Source organism: Arachis hypogaea, chromosome 14 (genome assembly GCF_003086295.3).
Source record: "Arachis hypogaea cultivar Tifrunner chromosome 14, arahy.Tifrunner.gnm2.J5K5, whole genome shotgun sequence".
NCBI lineage: Eukaryota > Viridiplantae > Streptophyta > Magnoliopsida > Fabales > Fabaceae > Arachis > Arachis hypogaea.
The window spans coordinates 129260517-129275585 of NC_092049.1; the positions used below are offsets into that span (position 1 = coordinate 129260517).

Sequence of the window (15069 nt, forward strand, 5' to 3'; positions counted from 1 at the left end):
ATGCATTTCTCATATTTCACACAATCAAGGCATCAATATTCATAATCACATATATGAACACATCATATATTTCAACCATTCAACAACACCAACAATTCAATGCCTATCTTAGGGCCTCTAGCCTAAGTATTTCCTACCACATTACATATTAGATACGGGAAACTAAAACCATACCTTAGCCGATTCCCCAAGCTCAACCGGAGCACTTCCAAACCACTTGTCCACAAGCTCTCAAGGTATCAACACCTCCAAGAACAGATTTTATCACACAAAACCCTCTTCCAAGCTTTCCAAAATCACCAATCAAGCTCCAATATTCACATATACACAACCTAAGCCACAATCATCATACCCATACACAATATCTCAATACCCAAACATCATAGAACAACAAATTATACTAGGGTTGAGAATCTTACCACACCCAAGGTCCAAGGAGACAAGATTAACCTTCTCCTTCAAGAGAGTTGGGTCCTATAACATCAAAGAACCCAAAATCTCAACATTTTTGCTCATGAAACTCGAAATCAAGGGCTGGAATTTCGAACAGTAAAACGTGGCTTACCTCAAGATTAATTGTATGGGTTTTGTAGAGCTCTCCGCGGTGAACGCGTGGCCGCAAACGGAGCGGCAATCGGAGCTCTAAAGTTATGGTGGTTTGAAGATCAAGTGAGAGAAAGAACTTGAGAGAGTGTTCTTCCTCCCCTCTCTTCAATTTCAGCGTGTTTGAGTGTGTTGTGAGGAGAGAGAGTGTTGAAAACTAGGGTTTTGGTTTAGTTTAGTTGGGCCAAGGGCCCACTTTGGGTCCGGTTGGCCCGGTTTGGCCCGTTCGGTCCAATCTTGGTCCGATTTCTATAAAATTGGTACCGAAATTCTCGTCTCAATTTCCTCTATCACATTTAGCCATAAAAATAACATTTTTGGCTTTCTAGAATAAATTCTCATTTATGGGTTAATTAGCCGTTAATTAACCGGATCTTACAAGGATAGGACAAGACATGAGAATAGGATAGGACAAGATACTGATGGACAGACACACAAAGTTTTGTGTTCTTGTATTCTGTTTGGTGATAAACTAGAACAAATTATGAAAATCTAATTTATTCTCATTTTTTTTCATTCAAAAAATTTGAGATGAAAAATATAACAATAAAAAATTTAATTATGAAAAATTAACAAGAATAATGAAAGAAAAAATGAAAAATAAGTTGTTTCCCTTGTTAGTGTCTCTGTGTCCTTTCTGTCAGGATGGACACAAAAATACACTAATTCAGTGTCTCTGGACACATTGTCTCTGTCCATGTCTCTTCTGTCAAACACGATTTTGTGTCTCTGTCTCTCTATTCCAGTGTTTTGTCTCTGTAAACAAACACAGTCTTATAGATTAACTTTTTTCATAATGCCTGGCCAGAAAGAGCATTGATATGGAATGCATGTGTCATTTTATGCATTCATTGTACACATGCACCAATTCATTGTTTTTTTTAGCATGGAAGTACATCTCCAGAAGCTCGGTATCAGAATTGAGTTCTCTTAAACCAGTCTCCAATGATCTGTTAGGAGTCAACCACCAACAATGCTCCATTTTATCATATTCAACCTGTTTGTAGTAGTCTCTGATAAAGAACATATCTAACAGATTTGGATCAAGTCTAGGCATTTCTGAAGTATGGTCTTTATTGTATGAAATGACACCATCCACACTCATCATAAAGGATTCCTATGGTGATACACAATAGTAATCAAAAGACATCTGTAAGTAAAAATTGATCATTAACATCATAATCTTCAAAAAAAAAAAAAAAAAAAAAAAGCAAGATGAGGCACCATCAACTAAGAACGTACAATTAACCTAAACTCTAACCTACCATAAAAACTAATAAACTAAATACAAAACTACTTTTATTTACAGCACATTCCCAAAATAGTTATCATGATCACAACAAACAAAAATAAACAAAAAAAATAAAACATCACAAAAAGCAAACCTTAACACAAACTCACCGACAAAATACAAATGCAAAAAAAAAGATAAATGAATGGATATTGACTTAACAATGCAAAAAAAAAATGAAGAAAAAATCTATGATCAAGAAAAATAGAGTAGTTAATGTGTATTTAGTTTTTTATTTTATTTTAGTATCTCTATCAATCAAAATGCTTCTCCTTAGACCACTCTGGACAGAAATGAGATGATTCCAGTGTGGTTATTTTCTTTCAAAAAAAACACCAAAAAAATTTCTTTTAAAATGGCGCTATTGAAGAAAATAAGGAGAAGAAGAAGAGACTTCGTGAGAGATATAAAATAATACTCTAACATATTAAAATCCCTCGAAATATCCTAAACGATATCATTTCTATTCTATTTAGACGTCAAAAATAAAACAGCGACGTTTTATCAGTTTAGTGTGGCCTCCGTCTAACCACCTCATCATTCCATGAATCAATATTATTACCATTAAAGATAAAGTTAAAACAATTGTAAGTTGAAGAATAAAATTAAAATTTAATTACAAGTTTAGAGACCAGTTTAAAATTTAACTATTTTTTAATTATACACCACAAATCATAATGGCAAATTATTTGTTTAGTTCTTAGATCATAAATTAAAGTACATATTGCTAGGGCTGCACGCAGATCGGATCGGATCGGATATGGCCAAAATTTCGATCCGATCCGCACTAAAATCATTGGATCGGATCGGATCCAATATCCGCAGTTTTTTTAAGGTTGGATCCGATCCGCACATTTGCGGATTGGATCGGATCGGATATCGGATATATCCGCAAAACACAAAATTGTTTTTAAAAGCTTATTTTTATTAAAAAAATATCAATGAAGTTCATTTTTTCTATTCTTTTAAATATGTTTACTCTTAAAATAATATTAAATATACTTTTTTTAAATAATAAATTAAAATAATAAATAATTATTAGTTTAAATAAAACATAAAAATAATATTTATTTATTTATTTCTTTATTTTTGCGGATATGCGGATACCAACACAAAATCCGCAATCCGATCCGATTAGTGTGCGGATCCAATCCGATCTGATCCGAAAGCCTTGCGGATCGGATCTATATCCGCAATTCTCGGATCGGATTCGGATAAATACCGCGGATATGCGGATCGGATCCGATCCATGAACACCCCTACATATTGCGATCTACATGTTTAAATATAGGTGATTTATATGGTACAGAGGTATTTTTATAGAGATAGAATAGAAGCAGCTTCAGATTGACACGTAGCAAAAAAGACAAAGGACGAAGCAGAAGGAAATGGCTCTACAGTTGAGCCGCGCAGCGCATGGAAGATCCGTTAGAAGAATGAGAGCACGTTATTAGTGGATGCATGGAAAACAATTCTGTTTGCTTCGTTGGGTTTTCATTTGTGCCTGAAAAGCCCTGACAAAAAAGAAAGAAAGCGGCTCTACAGTTGAGCCGCGCAGCGCATGGAAGATCCGTTAGAAGAATGAGAGCACGTTATTAGTGGATGCATGAAAAACAATTCTGTTTGCTTCGTTGGGTTTTCATTTGTGCCTGAAAAGCCCTGACAAAAAAGAAAGAAAGCGGCTCTACAGTTGAGCCGCGCTTGTGCCTGAAAAGCCCTGACAAAAAAGAAAGAAAGCGGGGCTTGTTCATGAAAACATTGTTAGGAGGATGTATTCACCAAAGAAAATTTGTCATCTTTTTGTTAATTTTTTTTAATCTATTATCTATTATCTCTATTACTCATCTATTATATTTATTTATTTTATTATATAAAAATTAAATTTCTACACTTAATGATAGAATTGATATGACATATTTTAAAAAATATTTTTAATTTAATTATTTTAATTCATCAAATACAATTTATTATAATGACTTAATTATATTAACTAATTAATTTAATTAAATACGCATGACACAAATTTTTTTTTAGAACTTAAATAAAATTTACAATAAAGAAGGATTGATGCAAATAATGATAGTAAAAAAATAAAGTTAATTAAATTAATATATATATCTACAATAAAAATACAAAAATCAATGTTTTAAGTGGTATTTAAATACATAATTTCATTGATTTAGCACTGAATTAGTAGTTAAATATTTATTATGAAGATTAGCGGTGAACACGGATCGGATCGGATATGGCCAAAATTGCGATTCGATCCGCACTAAAATCATCGGAACGGATCGGATCCAATATCCGCAGTTTTTAAGCTTGGATCCGATCCGATCTACACATTTGCAGATCGGATATCAGATATATCCGCAAAACTCAAAAATATTTTTAAAAGCTTATTTTTATTAAAAAATATCAATAAAATTTATTTTTCTATTTTTTTAAATATGTTTATTTTTAAAATAATATTAAACATATTTTTTTAAATAATAAATTAAAATAATACAACATATTTTTCTCTTTGATAAAACCTTTTTGAATGACTTTTTTTAAAATATGTTACTTGCTTAAAATAAAGTAATTTTTTTTAAAACAAAAGTATAATACTTAAAAGAAAAAACAAAAATCTTGATAGAAAAAAATTCAAAATTATATATCATACGCAAGACCAAGCCTTATTTAACATACTTTTTTGGTTCAAATGTTAGTGTTTTATCTATTTCTACTTTTTAGTTTTTTTTCTCCTGAAAATTGGAATAATTAACAAATATTTTTCTTTAAATTTTAGGTTACACTATTAAAAAGAAAAGAAAAGTCCTGTTCCACTATTCAGGTTCAAACTTCAAACCCCTTCTTTGTATCCCTTCCCTTGCGTTAAGAAAAAAAAAAAAACCCTTCCCTTGCGTTAAAAAGAAAAAAAAAAAACCAGCGAAGGGTTCAAAAATAATGATTTTCCGTTGCTTATGCAGTTATGCCTAGTCAACTAGTTAAGCCATCAATTTCCTGCCCCAGCGCTGTGTGCCAAACTTAGATCTGTATTATAGTGCGCACCTTAAATATAATTGACTTAGATTGATTCTTATTCAATTTTTAAATTGCTTGTCTTTGATGTGATTTATAAAAATTTTTAAAATATCAAGTTGCTCATATTCAAAGCAATTTATGTGTATATTAATAAACTAATTGGACTCATTGTGATTTATTCTAAAAAAAATAGAACATATGCATAAATAAAAAAATTAATTTATTAGTTATTTTCTTTTGTTTATTTAAGAAGAAGAATCGTGCAAACATGCTTAAGAATTTTTAGTTTTCTTTTTTAACCGTATGTTTGTGAAAATGGAGCGCGTGGGGCAACACCCATTTTTTTTTTGCTGCTGGGTACATATGTTACTGGCTACCGACTTATCCCATGTGGCTGGTTTCGTATGGCCCGTACTAGTTGAACCGATTGACCCGGTCCTATATAAATAAAAATAAAATATAGTCAAAAATTTAAATTTAAAATTAAAAATATATATTTTCACTAACATTTTAAAAATATCTAACTATTTTAAAACAATATAAAACAGGAACAATAAGTATTTTGTTAATTTTACGCTATCATAAATATTTTTATTTTTTTATATTAAAATAACTATTATTTTTAAATTTTAATAATTTATTAATTAGTGTATATTTATTATACTATTATATACTACAAGTATTTATTGAAAAATAATATTAATAGATATTATATAATTATAAAAAAATAAATAAATTTATAATTATTGTTAAATAAAAATATAATTAATTTAAAAATGAATGAGTTTATAACTAAAATTAAAATAAATTAAATAGAAGTAAATTATTCGCTGAAAGATATATATATATATATTAATTTGCATACATATTGATAACAAGCTTTAACAGCCTGGTGGTTGTGAGTATCATGTTTTTTCTTGATGAAGGGGTTCGAATCCCAAGTTCAACATTTTGAAAAAAATTTGACTCAAGCGGTTCAGTCGAACCGGTCTTACCGATTTTGACCGGTTCATTTCGAGTTTAACCGGTTCACACTGGTTCATTGTCTCATTCAGTCAGATCATCGGTTCGGACCGGTTTAGAATTTGATTCACCGATTTTTCGATCGAACCAGTCAGTCCGGTCCGATTTTGTTAACAATGTACAGTACATTTCATTTGCATTTCTGACTTTGATCCGCTGCATCAGGTAGCACATTTCAACTGAAACGTGTCCCTTTTCTATTGGCCAAAATGATACAATACCGGCATTTTTCACAATATTTTACTCCCCTTTTCTTTCCCATGAGAGAGGGAAAAAAATCACATCCCACTCTAACGATAATATATACAAATAGGAAAATATCATTTTTGTCTTTAAGGTTTGGGATAAATTTTAAAGTTGTTTTTAACATTTAAATTATTTTATTTAAACTTTTAATGTTTTAAAATTGATTCAATGTTATCTTGTTATTAAAAATTTGTTAACAGAATTTAGGATAGGATAAAATTAAGACGATTTTAAAACGTTAGGATTTAAATATGATAAAAATATTGGGAACAAAAATGATACATAATTGTTAGAAATAAGTAGTATGACCACAATCCAATCAATCATGTGTCAAATAATTTGTTATTGTTATTATATTAAAATGTTAATATAATAAGGTCCTTGATTAAATTTAGAGATTTATCATTGTGATAGTGATCATAATATTGAGAGATAAATCTTTTATAATTTAATCTAAATTGTTCTTGGTCATAGGATTATTAAAAAGGACATTAATAATCCGGAAAGATCAATATATATATAATGGTCTTCATTAGATGAAGATTAATAGATCTCATTTATTAAATTATATATATAGATGGTGCATATAGAGATATGACCATTGAACTGACTCATTTTGAGAATTTCTAATAGTTATAATTACCGTATATTTGTCAATAGGATATTCTCAAGATGAACATAGTAATAGAGTTTCCTTTGACCTGCGACTGTCATAATAATTAACAATGTATTTATTATACTTTGATTCCGGACACCTAATACCCTAGGGTGCTAGTTGAATGGATATTGGGTATGATTTAAATACTTGTAGAATTAATGATTAGTCAATAAGGAATCCGTCAACTCTCGGTAAAGAGTTTGAGTTCTATAATTATAATGACTGAGATGAATAAAACCTTGGCCAAGGGGATTGAATGAATGAAGAAATGAGTTTCTTATGTCATTCACAGTTCATTATAATAATGGTAACAAGTTAGAGTTTGACAATTAAACCATACTCTAAAGGTTAACCAAGAGCTGGAAAGATGGAAGGAATTATACTTTGTTCTTCTGAGGTTCTTAGTAAAAATATATTACTTCATACTATCGGGTCGTTGAGGAGTGTTGCTAGTGTTGCTAGACGCCAACCTTGATTAGTAAATTTAGTATGACTAATTTACTACCCGCTTAGTATTGAACCTATGGGGTCACACACTAACGAGTGTTCTAATCTTTGCTGTAGAATTATTTAATTATTATTTTGATTTGATCAAATAAATAATTATATTAATTCAAATGGAATATTATTATATTCTTTGCTAGCACCAAGAATATAATAATAATATGATGATTGAGAATATTAAATGAGATTTGAGAATAATTAGTTATTCTATTTCTAAATTTGGATGAGATCCTAACTGATTCTGTTTTCAAATTGAGTTATGATATGATTCATAAATTTGAAAGATTCAAGTTTAAAATAATAAGATATGATTTAAATTTGAATTGAGAATCAAATTTAAAATCAGTAACAAATCTCATACTATATATATATGTATGCCAAGAGTAGAGGAATGTGAAAGAAGAGAGAATAAAACACAAGGGTTTTATTCCTTTACCTCTACGCACATAAATGTATGTGAGCCTAATTCTTGGAGAAGAATTTTATGGCGTGCAAAGAGTTGCAAGAGGTTTCTCAATTTAGATCAGATGTCCATTGGTCAAGGAGTTGACAGCAAAGGTTGGTCTCGGTGTGGATACGCATAGCGCCTTCGTACCATCGAAGGAGAAAAAGATTTTTACTAGCGTACTCAGGTATTTAGATCTGATCTATTATATATTTATTATTGGAATAAAATTTAAGCACAAAATAGATCTTTAAGGATTACTTTATTTTCTTCCGCTGCGTGTGTTATGAACACATAGTAATCCTTCAGTGGTATCAGAGCTTTGGCTTTTTTGTGTTTAAATTTTTATTCCTATTTTCTTAAAGTTTGTGAATTAATAGGATTAATTCAAATTATTTTTTAAGCATGTGATGTATTTATTTTCATTGAGATGGTTTTTTAATAAATTAATAGTTAATTTATTTTAATTATTTAATTGTGATTAAATTATCATTCTTTTAATATAAAAGTTATATTTATAATCAAATATTTTGTTTGATTTTATTTATGTATTAAACTTTATTATGATTTTGATCATAATAAAAGGAATACGATGCAAGATATTTTTTATTTGCTTCTTATATATATAAGTGTATATATAAAGGTCAAATTTGATTTGATAAATTTTTTAAGACTAAATATTAGTACATGAAAAATCAAATTTTGATTTGATTGATGTGTTTTGAATACAATAATTTTAGAAATTAGTTTTTCTAATTTTCTTGATTATAAAGAGCGGCCTGACAACCAGGAGTTTTATTTTCAAGATAATAATCAGTACATACATTTGATGTATTAAGGATTTAATTTTATATTTTTACCTAGGTAACCTGGGAGTATAAAAATTTAATCCATGAATACTGATAGAAATTCTCTAACAATTGAGATAAATCCTAAAAGTTAGGATATTGTCAAAAATAAATTTATCTCTTGTTTACAAGGAACAACCTGACAACCAGGAGACTTGTACTCAGATAGAATTTATTTATGCATATGATGATGTATAAGGAGAATTAATTTTATACTTGAACCTAGACAACCTAGGGGTATAAAATATAATTCAGTTAAATAATTGTCTGACAACCAGATAATTATTTGGGATTATAATTGTATGTGATACAATTTAATCATATTTATTTGGAATAGGTATGAGTAACAACTTGACAACCAAGGTACTCATTCACAATTCTAAATAATTTTGCCAGAAATATAGATTTCTTGATTTACTTTCATATTTTAAATTTTGAAATATGCTCATTTTTGTATGGCATACTTGAAAGTAATATTTTGACATTTGAGAATTGTTCTCATGTATGAAAAGGTTATCATGGAGATGATAATTCTATTAAAATAATATCCTCCAATAAAATTATTTTTGAAATGGTCAGAACTTTTGAAATATTTGTAATATTATTTTACATGGGTTGTTTTGACAACCATAAGTTCTAATTTCAAAGGCATCTCCCCACTATTTATTATTGAACATCTTGAGAAGATGTATGGTGCCCAAAGTAAGATAGTATGACTATCAAATATTTTATTTAAACTAGTGGGAGTATTGGGCAATATATTTTGAATTAAACAATTTTAGAAGTTGGAATGCCATTAGGTAAATGGCTTTAGCGAGATTTGTTCTTGCAAGTATTTTTGGAGATTTATTTTGTTACAAACAAAATTTTCCTTAATATGATTAAGGTTTGTGATCTTTTTAGAAAAATTCAATATGAGTATTGAGGATGCGAATCAAAATTGCTCTTAAGGATTGGTTTGACCAATAATAAAGATATTGAGTATTTTTATTATAAGAGCTTAAAATAAAATCTCTAATTATCTAATTGATATTCTATTGACTAGAGAATGAGATTCTCTCAACGCACAAATACTAGTACTCTATGTACTCCATCATGTTTAAAGAAACATGGAATTTGATTTAGCTGTGAATTACTGTTGGTTAAATATTTAGACTACGTTTTAGAAATGTTGCTAAATTAACAGATTTTTTACTAAATTAATTTTTTTTACCCATATGAAATGTGGAAAAGGACATAAACCAAATCTCAATAGCATTAGAATTTGGAGATGTCTTATATGTGTTAAGATATTGCACAACAATAGAATTGATATTAAGTCCAATAAATGAGATTTATTGGTTACCCTAAAAAAAAATAATAATAATGAGATTATTTTTATCACTCTTCTTATGACAAAGTGTCTGTGATAAGAGGTTAAACTCTTTTTTAGAAAAGGGATTCCATCTTAAAGAAAGAGTGGAGGTACAATTACTTTTATTAGAATTGTTTATCACTCAATAGAGGATATACTTTCTCGAAGAAGTATAAAATGTTTGATCGTCAAACTAACTTTTTGAAAAAATAGCCTATTTGTATAATGATACAATTCTATAAAGATAGATCTAATGGTTACTTAGATTTTTTTTTATAATCTTGTTCAATAAGGATTGTCCTTAAAATAAAATTATGCACTATTGTAGTGAGAGATTTCATGTTTTGAGAAAACGTGATATTTATTATGCAATAGGCATATGTTGCAAAAGGTCAAGCACATATGCTCAAGAGTTAAGGTGTTTAAAGTCAAAAGAGTTTTGATAAACACAAATATACATTGAAAATTATACACATGATTGATTGGCTCTAGTGCAAGTGGGAGATTATTGAAGTAATAGTATGCCCAAGATCCAATCAATCATGATTGGCTCTCGTGCAAGTGGGAGATTGTTGGAAATAAGTAGTATGACCACAATCCAATCAATCATGTGTCAAATAATTTGTTATTGTTATTATATTAAAATGTTAATATAATAAGGTCCTTGATTAAATTTAGAGATTTATCATTGTGATAGTGATCATAATATTAAGAGATAAATCTTTTATAATTTAATCTAAATTGTTCTTGGTCATATGATTATTAAAAAGGACATTAATAATCCGGAAAGATCAATATATAATGGTCTTCATTGGATGAAGATTAATAGATCTCATTTATTAAATTATATATATAGATGGTGCATATAGAGATATGACCATTGAACTGACTCATTTTGAGAATTTCTAATGGTTATAATTACCATATATTTGTCAATAGGATATTCTCAAGATGAACATAGTAATAGAGTTTCCTTTGACCTGCGACTGTCATAATAATTAACAATGTATTTATTATACTTTGATTCCGGACACCTAATACCCTAGGGTGCTAGTTGAATGGATATTGGGTATGATTTAAATACTTGTAGAATTAATGATTAGTCAATAAGGAATCCGTCAACTCTCGGTAAAGAGTTTGAGCTCTATGATTATAATGACTGAGATGAATAAAACCTTGGCCAAGGGGATTGAATGAATGAAGAAATGAGTTTCTTATGTCATTCACAGTTCATTATAATAATGGTAACAAGTTAGAGTTTGACAATTAAACCATACTCTAAAGGTTAACCAAGAGCTGGAAAGATGGAAGGAATTATACTTTGTTCTTCTGAGGTTCTTAGTAAAAATATATTACTTCATACTATCGGATCGTTGAGCAGTGTTGCTAGACGCCAACCTTGATTAGTAAATTTAGTATGACTAATTTACTACCCGCTTAGTATTGAACCTATGGAAATGGATCCTCTCCAGTTTTTTCAACAATTGACAAAATACAGTGCAATCTCTCACCTTTGATTTTAATAGTGGGACCAAAAATAAATAAGAGAGAGAATGTAGTGAATGGTTAGATTAAACACTGCACACCATCCAGTTTTTTATTCACTGGAGAGGATCCACTCCCTTGAACCTATGGAGTCACACACTAACGAGTGTTCTAATCTTTGCTGTAGAATTATTTAATTATTATTTTGATTTGATCAAATAAATAATTATATTAATTCAAATGGAATATTATTATATTCTTTGCTAGCACCAAGAATATAATAATAATAATATGATGATTGAGAATATTAAATGAGATTTGAGAATAATTAGTTATTCTATTTCTAAATTTGGATGAGATCCTAACTGATTCTGTTTTCAAATTGAGTTATGATATGATTCATAAATTTGAAAGATTCAAGTTTAAGATAATAAGATATGATTTAAATTTGAATTGAGAATCAAATTTAAAATCAGTAACAAATCTCATACTATATATATGTATGCCAAGAGTAGAGGAATGTGAAAGAAGAGAGAATAAAACACAAGGGTTTTATTCCTTTACCTCTACGCACATAAATGTATGTGAGCCTAATTCTTGGAGAAGAATTTTATTGCGTGCAAAGAGTTGCAAGAGGTTTCTCAATTTAGATCAGATGTCCATTGGTCAAGGAGTTGACAGCAAAGGTTGGTCTCGGTGTGGATACGCATAGCACCTTCGTACCATCGAATGAGAAAAAGATTTTTACTAGCGTACTCAGGTATTTAGATCTGATCTATTATATATTTATTATTGGAATAAAATTTAAGCACAAAATAGATCTTTAAGGATTACTTTCTTTTTCTTCCGCTGCGTGTTATGAACATATGGTAATCCTTCAGATTTAAATTTTAATTTTATCATTTAATAATATTAATTTTTTATGGTGCATAGTTATTCAATTATTTTTTAATCACATTTAAATAAATTATACTTAATCACATTACTTTTATTCTAAATAAATTTATTTTTTTTATAATTTTACTCTTAAAAAATTTTATTCATCATAAAATATTTGTAGAATGACTAGTACATAAACTTATTGGAAAAAATGATATATATACAATAAAGTAATGTGATTCTAGTCATTTTACAAATATTTCACGATGAGTAAAAATATTTAAGAGTAAAATTATAAAAAAAATAAATTTATTTAGAATGAAAGTCATGTGATTAAGTGTAATTTACTTAGATATGATTAAAAAATAATTGAATAACTATGTACCGTAAAATATTGATATTATTGAAGGATAAAATTAAAATTTACTTCCATGTATCGTTTTTGTTCCCTAACGTTTTCGTCCTATTTAAGTCCCTAACGTTTCAAAATCGTCTCAATTTTATCTCGTATCAATTTTGTTAACAAATTCTTAAAAACATTTGGGATTTAAATTGGACGATTTAAACGTCAGGAACAACTTTAAGACTTATCCCAAACATTAGGACAAAAACAATAATTTACTCTAATACAAATAATATATGTTAAAGATGAAGTTTGTCGCAAATTGTTTTTTATATTTGGACGGAAATGGTGTTTTTTATTATTATAGATTGTAAAAATATTAATTTTAAAGATGATATTATTTAATTTAAAATGTAGAATTCGAATTTTTTAATTTTTTAAAGGATAAAAAGTGGACTCTTCAATTTTTTTAAACCAAAAATCAGATCTCTAATGTATGAATTTCAAAAAACAAAATCACAACAAACAAAGTCGACCTTTCAATTTAATATTAAAAAAATTTTAAAAATTTCTTTGCAAAATAATCAAATTTACCAATTACACATTCTCGTACAAAAGAAATATATACAAAATCAATAGAATTAGATTGCATACGCTGTTCGTCCATAATAAAAAAATTTAGCCGAAGTTTGTTGTGTCAATATTATTTTTTCTAATGCTTATATTCTTAGTTAATTTATTTTATTTTTGATGTGCTTATAAATTTTATTTTAATTTTTAGTGAAGAATTAAAAACACTTACTTTCTTGCTAGTGGAAAGTATTTAAGTTACTAATCCATTAAAAAAATTATCTTTGATTCCTTAGTATAAGACTATTGGTTAGTATAGATAATAATTTCATTAAAAAATTATCCTTTTAGAAATATTATTTGTGTTTAAACTAAGGACTTTTTCCCATAATTAAAAACTTCAATTCAAGGACTTATAAAAACTAGGGGTAGGAAAAGCTTCAAACCCCCTAAAAAACCATATTGTTACCATATGAAAAAGTTTTTAACAACAGATATCATTTTTAAATATAATACTGGCTTTAAAGAATAATTTTTCTTTAGTTCTGATTTTTATTAGTTTATAACTTAAGGAGTGCAGCTATTTTATTTTCTTGTATTGCTGAAATAATAATATAAGTTAAAGTGGATTCAACACCTCCAAAACTATGACAAAGTCTGAAACACGACATTTTTATGGTAAGACTTCTAAATAGTTGTGTGAAATGCATATATTAAGATTTTTTTAAAAAAATTAATTTTTATTTATTTATAATAGTGTAAAATATTTTATATAATCATTTAATTATATTCGTTTTTTTTAAATAACAGAGTTATCAGTGATATCAATAATTCTATTCTGTTTTCAGAAATTTTCCACCAGAATTCAAATACCATTGTTCTAACCTCTAACTTCGAGGAAGTTGGTAGCGATTTTGTCAATGAAATTCGATGACAGAGATAAACGGGTTCTGTGGCTCATGGTCGTAGAAGTTGTAGCAGCAACAGAAGGTGACCCATTTGATGGGTGCAGGTCGCCGGCGGTAGCAATGAGCAAATGAGTGCTAGTATGACTTTCTCGCAGTAGTAAGAGTATGACTATCCAAAGCAACGACGTAGTCCTTCCATTTCTCGTATATAACTGGTTGTTGGTAGTTGATGGTAGTGATATGATAAGGAGAGGTGATAACTGATAAGAAGGGAATGTTTTTGTTTTTTTTATATGGTGGTGGTAATAATTGTTTCAGTATGGAAGTATGAAGGGGCTTAAAGGGAAAAAAAAGAAAAAAAAATAGATAAAAGTATAATTTTATAATAAAATTATTTAAAAATATTTAAATATACTATATAATTATTATACAATTAATAAATAGTTTAAATTTTAGCCATCAATTCAAATTTTTAATGATTATAATTTATAAAGAAATTTTGGTTCATGAAAGATCAAAAAAATTTTTTTTTCTATTGAAGAAGGCTCTGATACAACTATTATCTTATTAAGTAATGTACAAAAATAAAATAAAATAAAATATTAAAATACCATTAATCAACTATAATTAAATAAAATGAAATAAATATATTAAGTTTCATATCGATTATACATAATGTAAGAATCATATATGACATAAAACTTAATAAATTGGTTTCATATATAATGTAAGAATCATATAGAAGCATATTAAGTTTTATATATAATATTAAAATTCTCTTCAGACTTTAATCAATTAAAATCGTATAGGACTCATCCATACAGTGCAAGTTTGGTTGGAGGGAAAAAAATAAGTGAAATTTTTTATTTATAATACATTATTTATAAA

The 15069-nt window shown here is 28.1% G+C and overlaps 1 pseudogene; it reads left to right on the forward strand.

Annotated features, from left to right (window-relative positions):
- Window positions 1-15069, forward strand: part of LOC112744120 (signal peptide peptidase-like 4) — a 32669-nt pseudogene that overhangs the window by 13203 nt on the left and 4397 nt on the right.